We start from the raw sequence: 7,862 nt of genomic DNA, 5'->3' as shown, positions 1-7,862 counted from the left end.
AAGGCTCCACTCTTCTTAGGGATTGGACTGCCTCTAAGATAGGGATGATCAAGTGAAGGACGGCCTAAAGCATATTCACACTGTTTGCTCCCTAAACCTTACAGGTTGCGGATCCTTACTGTGTGCCATTCCTTTAGGCCAACTGTAACTGTATATATGTTTTATAATAGTGTTGTGTGGGTTTAAGTATTGCTACTAATTCTTGCTTGTGTTTGATTTAAAAGGCCTTTAATCAATGTATATGTATTTTTGATATACACCTGACAGAGTCATTTGTAGTGTCCTTGCTGTGTGTGCTCATTGTGGGCTTTCAATCACCCTCACCCCTCCTGAGACCTAGTCTGAGACCTAGTCTTGACCGCTGCCAATGCTACCTTGACTGGTCTGGCTTGTCCAGAAGGTTACCCTGTTCCAAGAAGGCTGTGGGTTGCAAACAATTCCAAGGTATGTTCTTGGGGGAAGACATCAAATCGTTCAATACATGCAAAGACGAACTGGGTTTGTAAGAGTCCCAATGCTTCCCATACTTCCAGGTACACCATTGGATAATGGCCCTGCCGAAAAGATTAGCTGCGCAAAGACCCCTTGCGCCATTTGAAAAATGTCTCACTTCAAACCCATGGGACAAACACCTGATTTCGAAAATATACAAATATCTCACAGATGTGCCCCCGCAGACGAAAACCAACTCATCCAACAAGATGGGAAAACACACTTGGGATCACACTTTCGGAGCAGAGTTGGAAATATCTTTGGGCCGATATCCCCCATCTGACAAGGTCTCCCCATATTAGGGAATTCCGGTTTAAAATTATGTTTCAGTGGCACTACACCCCAGAGAAGCTACACAAAATGATCCCGGCCATGGCCATTCACGACTCTTGTTGGAGAAGTTGTGAGGGCGGGGGGTCTAGAGACTGGCTTCACGTGTGGTGGTCGTGGGTTCTGAGAAGAAGTAAATGAGAATATGAGGGGGATGTTTGGGACGAATGCAAAGCATCCTAAGGGTGAAATCCTCCTGAGCATAGCAGAACCAGACAACAGACTATGGCCAAAACACAGAAGAGATGCGTTGTATACACTTGACGGCTCTACTTGTTATAGCCCACAAACGGAAGTCCATGGATCCATCGCTTATCGCGGACTGGTTTAATAAACTATTAAACTTTGTATCCTTGGAATGGGTTACCTACTCGATACAGTGGGAACAGTCCATGTTCTCAACGGAATGGGTGTCAATTTTGGACTTCCTTCATGGAGACTTTGTAGAACAATTCTGTCCTAACAGGCTCTGCCTTTTGAGAATATCCTGATCTACTTGTATTGTTGTATACGGTCCCACACGTGTCCTGAGGGGTGTGTGGGGGGACAGGGGGCGAGAGGTTCAAGGGAAGGTGCTCTTTTTGTTTTTAATTTCTATGTTTTGCTATATCAGAAATCCAATAAATTTGTTTTTTTAAAGTTGCAGACAGAGACGCTGCAATGGGATGCCACATGTGCCATTGAGTTCAGTTCAGAGGAGGCCTTGAGCCTTCTCCGGTGCCCTAATGCGGTTACTGCAAGGACCCTGCATCCCAACACGAGATGTTGGGCTCTTTTGGAAAACTCAGAACCTAGCATTTTATAAGGATGTTGGAATTTGCGGCTTACGTATTACTGAATCCCCCACTAAGTAGGAGCCCATAATGGATCGGGATCAATAGCAGTACCCTGCTAGAAGACTACAGGCACCTCTTACCTCACTGCTGATCTCCAAAGAGAACACTTATCCTCTAATAATGTAGGTGCCTTCCTTCTGGATCTCTCCAATGCCTTCAATCACCTCGCGCCGTAACCTTATAACATCTTCAAAAACCACAAGATTGTTCATATAAATCAGCAGCAATTCATGAGCATCTCTTGCATTGCTCTGCATCTGCCTCCAACAAGCCATCAATAAAGCACTAACAAAAACAATCTCTTCAGGCACACAATCTGTGTTTCTTGCTCCTCAATCCCCAAATGCATATGTTACATTCCCATAAAAATCACTAGTTCTGAAAACGATTTGCTGTTGGCAAAACTACACCAAGCCGTGGCTCGTCTGTGCATTGTATGATTCAATGATAGAACAGCCTACGTCTCCTCACTGAGCCATTTCCTTACATAGTGAAGCTCCTCAACGTGGACGTTTTTCTTCACCCATTTCTGCTGCACTTTGCTGTGTAGGACATTTATCATTGCCTGCTGTGAGCACTGGCCCTGGAGTTTTTGCTGCCCTGGGTGAGAAATCCCAAGTTCCCCCCGCAGAGGCTGAACTGCTGACAGACAGCATATGCTCCTACCTTTTCTACTGTACTCATTTCCCTTTCCATCTGCAATCCCTTTTGTTTTCCTTTCCTCCTTTTTTTCCGTTTCCTTTTTCTTCCTTTCAGCCAATCACAGGCCAACATCCACGATAAGTTTAGACGATGGAATTTGATTTTCTTTGTAGCTGGGTTCCCCCCAAAACCACCAGCCTCAACGTGAGTTCTGTTTCTCAGATAACAGGCTATATAAATGCATGCTAGCCTCTTTTATTGGTTTCTGCCGGTAAAACCACCAATTCTATTTTCTTCGCTTCCAAACTCGCCATGCCTGTCTTAGAGTGCAGGCTAATTCAGGATTTTGGCCGTAGGTAATTCATGCTTACAGCTATTGGGTAGTCCTTTCCCCCTCAAATGTTTATCTCCCGGCCTAAAATTGCGTGCCTTTCTTACCGAATGCCATTCGATTAAGCCCCAGATTCTCCAACTCTCATAGGACATTTGGAGAGGATTACAGAAACTTTCCACCAGTGCAAGTGGAGTGTTGCACAGTTTTAGCACTAGGGTAAAACTGTCCTAGAGCAAAAAGCATTGCTGCAAGAAATATTTGCATCAAGGCAAAGATTGCACTAGTGTGAATACCTGTTGATGTTTGCAACAGGGCAATCTTTGCCCTGGTGTAAAAATGCATTTTAACAATAATGTCTTTTGCACAAGGGAAGCTTTTGCCGTAGTGCTAATTCCATGAAATATTGCATCTGCACGTTAAACCTGCATTAACTGTTCCAATTCCATGCCCAGAGAGAGTGCATTCACAGCAGGTTTGTGCTCAGTAACAAGGTCGTCGATGCAACGGAACGATTGGTGCAAGGCCGTGGGACTATGAGCTTTGCATTTGAAACGCCATTGAAGATTACCAAAAAACACATATTTTTACAAATCGCAAAACTAACAGAGCAGCTATGTCACAACAGAGCAAAGATTTACATTGCAGGGTAGGCTTGCACAAACAGGAGATAAGATACCCAGAAAGGCAAGGTTTCATCACTGTTTATTCTGCTATCTGGGCCGCTCTCATTGATCTCGCTCAGTTCTACAAGTTAGTGCCTGGGATGTATTAATGAACTAGGACTTCCGGGTATAAATAGCAAACGTTGCCAGTGCTATCAGAGCGTACGAAAGGGGACTTGTGGAAGGTAAGCTCTTAATATTCTTTAAAATAATGCAGATGTTCGTGGGGTTAATGACGTGGGTTCACTCTTGAGAGCCCAGAGAATCTGGGCGGAAGTTCCTGTCCACTAGTGAAATGAGACACAGGACATTGCGCAAACCCCAGATTGCAGCGCCTTTAGCCGTTGCATGCAGTGAATTTGCATGCGCTTGTAGGCCAGGCAGAGCTCTGCATGGCTGCTGACGTAACCAGCACGGCAGCCATCACTGCATGTAGATGCCTCAGAACAGTGGCAACCAAGACGCAGGACTAGCGTCACAGTCCGCAGGCATCAAACGCTGCTCATCAGGGCGCTGCTTCTCCACGACTCGTTTTTGGATTTCCTACAGGGAAATTCTACCAAGGGTTTCCACACCATGCGGGGAGTCATTCTGAATGGGGTGGACCCCGGGAGAAGGCACTCATTGCTGTTTCTCCATTTTGGCCTAAAATAGAATAGGGGATCTGATCATGTTAAACACCCTATTGATCCACTCCAGCAGTAGATCACATGGGATATAATTGTATTGGTCTTGTGCATTGCATGTACTTTTCTAAAAATAAAAAAGTTAATGTGGTTGGTTAGGTGCTACCACATAACTGTTTGGGTAGTACTTTTATGGATTGTTGTATGTATGGTGGCTGTCTGTGGACGAATGAGTGTATGATTAATTGTCAATTGTATGAAATGTTCTTAATAGTCAATTCCCTTGCAATGTGAATAACTTGTTTAGTGCTGATTAAATCAAATAATGTATCAGGTTCAATAAAATTCCTTTTGATACTTTGTTTATAAATCAGTTTCCTCTGGACTAATTTTTCTGAGCTTAACTAAAATAGAATAAGGCCATCATTTGTAAGTGACGCATAATTAGAACATTGCAGTCCATGCCTGTGTAGTGGTCATTTATTCAGACGTTCTGTAGCAGTGCAGGCCTTTTCAGCAAAGGATTCGTAAGAGTGCAGTGTGCTATGTGACTGAAAGGCAGTCGGCCATTTTGTAGGATTAATCTACGGTTGTTATGCAATGTTTCTTTCAACACTAGAGAAGCTATAGCATGTTTTTGAGTTTAACTTCAATGCTAAATATTGGTGCCAAATCGCTGTCGATATTTGTGTGGTTCTCGTTTGAAGATATCGGCTATTCTTAGCTAGCAGGGGGAGAAAAACAAGAGAACGCTTTTGCAGTAAACTGATATGAAGGTGGGCCCTCCATTTGGTAGTCTAAACCAAGCAGTTGAAGAGAAGGGGTATTTTGTCCATTTCATGCATAATTTATGTACAAATATTTACAATCCTCTTCTATAGGGGATGCAAGATGGATATTGTAGGGGATGGATCGGGAGGGGGGGTAATGCCACGGATTTTAGGTGCCCGTCCTCTGGCTGAAGGGTGATTTATTAGACCTGCTTGCAGGCGTGAGCAGTGCTATTATTCTTAATGCCCGTGGTAGGACATGATATGATAGGTTATATATAACGCGCTTAATACCCAGAGGTTTCGGAGTGCGGACCCGGGGATCGAACCTGTGCCAATGAAATGAACCAATATGACAGTGGGAGACAGCACACAGCGGATGAGGAACTGATGCATTCAAGAGGGTTTTACAGTACAAGGTCTGTGCTGGAGGCAGAGGGAGACAGACTTGGAGAGCTTGTTGGTGTGCAATGCAACCCATGAATGGATTTGAAAATGAAGAGTAGGAATTCGAGGAGTGACTAGGGCTACGTAGGGAACGGCCCAGAGAGAAGGCAGTGGGTAGAGGTGGGGGGAGAACATTGGCAGTTGCAGAGTGCAAAAATTGCAAGGATTAGTGTTTTGTTGTGCGGAAACCGAGAAGCAAGAATGGCCCAGCAGGGCGCCGCAAGAGTAGCCATTTGGGGTGTAGACAAGGGAAATCATTCTTTCCTGGAACGTGTAGGGTGAGGGCGTATTGCTCATATACTTGTTTTGTTTATCCTAGCAGTCGCGGACACAGTTGTGGTAATGCATAATTGGAGCTTTGGTTGGCTGTCAACAGGGAACCCAAGGTTGCAAGCTTTGGGCGTAGGAGGACAAAAGGAGGAAAGGGTAGCAGAGTGGGAAGTAAGAGTGAGCACTGGGAGTTTGGAGGTACTAGACTTCATTCTTAGAAAAGTTTAGAATTAGGCACAGTGGATATTGCCATCCATTGACAGATGGAAGTGAGACATAAACTTGCCAGGATAGGCCTAGGATGCAGGAGAGGAAGAGGTACGTGCGTTAATCAGCAATTAGTTAGGAGCAGCCAAAGGATGAGATGCGTTTACCAGGGGAGGAAGTTTAGAATGTGAAGAGGAGTGGGTCAAGAACAGACCCCTTGGGATCCCCGACTGTGAGGCAGTGGGACTAGAGTTATCTTGTTTCAAAAGATGGAGAAGTCAGATAGGCAGAAAGTCTGGTAGTCCTTGTCACAGTACTCGCTCATGAACTTCTCTGCATCCCGCAGGCAGGTCTGTAAAGGTTATGTCGTTTTTGACCACTACCTGTGGCTCCGACCACTTTCTAATGAGGGGAGAGGGAATATGGCAATGAAATGAGTGAAGCCCACTCCCTCAATGAGCTAGTAGTAGGATGCATCAGTGGGGTCAGGGCTCCAAATGTCTTTGTCCTTGCCCTGGGCATAGTGTCCCTAACCATAGCACTGCAGCCCAGACTGCAGATACACAAACAGTGCCAGTCATGACTGCCTGTGCTTCGGATGAACAGAGAAACGGGGAACGCAGGCGGCTCTCTCTACCATGCGCCACTGAATTCATGGTTCTGATTGCCATGAACATATGATGCTGCCGGCGATTCTCATTTGCTAAATTATCTCAAGTTTAGGCCATGGTGGGACAAAGACATACATCCCAGGTTTGGTTCCCCAAATACGATAAAGCCCTAGGATTTGGAACTGAGGGACCCATGCCTGAACCTTTAATTAAAGTTGTCCCCCATCTCCTTGTTGGTCCTGATGAGGGCTACATCGAATAGCATGCAGAAATGTTAGCATACTAGCCGAAACCAGTTGGTTGCTCACTCTTTCCAAGAACTGTGATATATTTCACTGATGTTCTTTAAAACTTCCCTAAAGTGGAGGTTGATTGTAACATCCAAGTCAGTCTCCACTTTTGTGACATCAAATAAGCGATCTATGAGATATTCCTATGGCTGATGTTCCCTTCTTAATTAGCTTTTGGGATAAACTGTCTGGATATGTTCACCTGCCTCCTCAGTCTATGGGCGAATGAATACAGGATATGGGTGACACTGATGTGGATGAGTGGGTGAATAACTTGCACATGGCCTTAGGTTTCCATAAAGCGCGACTGAAAAGACCATTTATGTTTGCGTTACCATGTCAAAAGGTATTGGCAAAAAATACCAGTGTAACCTGTCTAATAAAAATGTTAGATTTCATAAAAATCAGGCTGCATTTCCGGTATACATGAATGGGCTCCGATTATTAGAAAAAGCCTATACCACAATCCTGTAATGCGGTGCTCTAGTTTCCCGAGGAACATTTTCCTATTCTGATGCTTGCAGGGTATGACTTTTCCTATGCAGATGCCTGCACTGCATCAATTTTCCTATTCTAATGCTTGCAGGGTATGACTTTTCCTATTCTGATGCTTGCAGGGTATGGCTTTTCCTATTCTGATGCTTGCACAGTATGAATTTTCCTATGCTGATGCTTGCAGGGTATGACTTTTCCAATTCTGATGCTTGCAGGGTATGACTGTTTTCCTTGAGCAGAGCGCAGTATTGCTGCCTGTACCGTATGCCCGGTCACATTACCCGCCCACGGCACAGCCCTTAAATATTCCCCAGGTGCCAGGGCCCTACTGCCAGGCCAGGAGTGCCAGGCCTGTCTCCATGGCTCAGCCACAGTGGTCCATTATTCAGTGCACTCAGGGCATGATATGACAGCATGCTCGGTGGGCACTTTGCCTCAGGGATCAGTTAAATCATTAGTGCTTATTCTAGATTCATAAACCGCCTCTTTGGTGGACTTTAAGAGTGTGCAAGCGATGGGAGGACCCAAACTTCGGGTTCTTTTTCCTTTTTCGTGCATACAATAGGGTTTTATGCCAAGACCCTAGTTCCTCCCTTGCACTTTAAATTATTGAACACCAGCTCTCTGGTCTTTGTAAGATTATTCTCAACATATTGACCTACAGTGATGTGCACCCATCTAGCCACATTTTGGACTTTTCTTCCTGACAAGGTGTAGATTTCAATATTGTTTAGCAGGCTCTTTCTGGTACCCAGTAGCCCCCTGCTATATGCCTCCCACAAATATAATTCGGAAAACACAAGGTGGTCAAATCGAATTTTGGTTCACTGACATAAGAGCACTGGCCAAC

At 44.8% G+C, this 7,862-nt stretch overlaps 1 protein-coding gene across 1 annotated transcript in view; it reads left to right on the top strand.

The window, feature by feature from the left end:
• Positions 1-3,392: 3,392 nt before the first annotated feature.
• The window catches only part of LOC138527361 (alpha-1-antiproteinase F-like), a 33,098-nt gene continuing 28,628 nt past the window's right edge, over positions 3,393-7,862 (top strand). The window contains exon 1 of the mRNA XM_069638430.1: positions 3,393-3,481. The gene's annotated coding sequence lies outside the window, so the exon portion shown is untranslated. The remainder of the gene's footprint in view (positions 3,482-7,862) is intronic.

Source organism: Ambystoma mexicanum, chromosome 14, assembly GCF_040938575.1.
Source record: "Ambystoma mexicanum isolate Mex_15411 chromosome 14, UKY_AmexF1_1, whole genome shotgun sequence".
Lineage (NCBI taxonomy): Eukaryota > Metazoa > Chordata > Amphibia > Caudata > Ambystomatidae > Ambystoma > Ambystoma mexicanum.
Note: the sequence above shows the minus strand (reverse complement) of the source record. Positions and strands in the feature narration are given on the sequence as shown.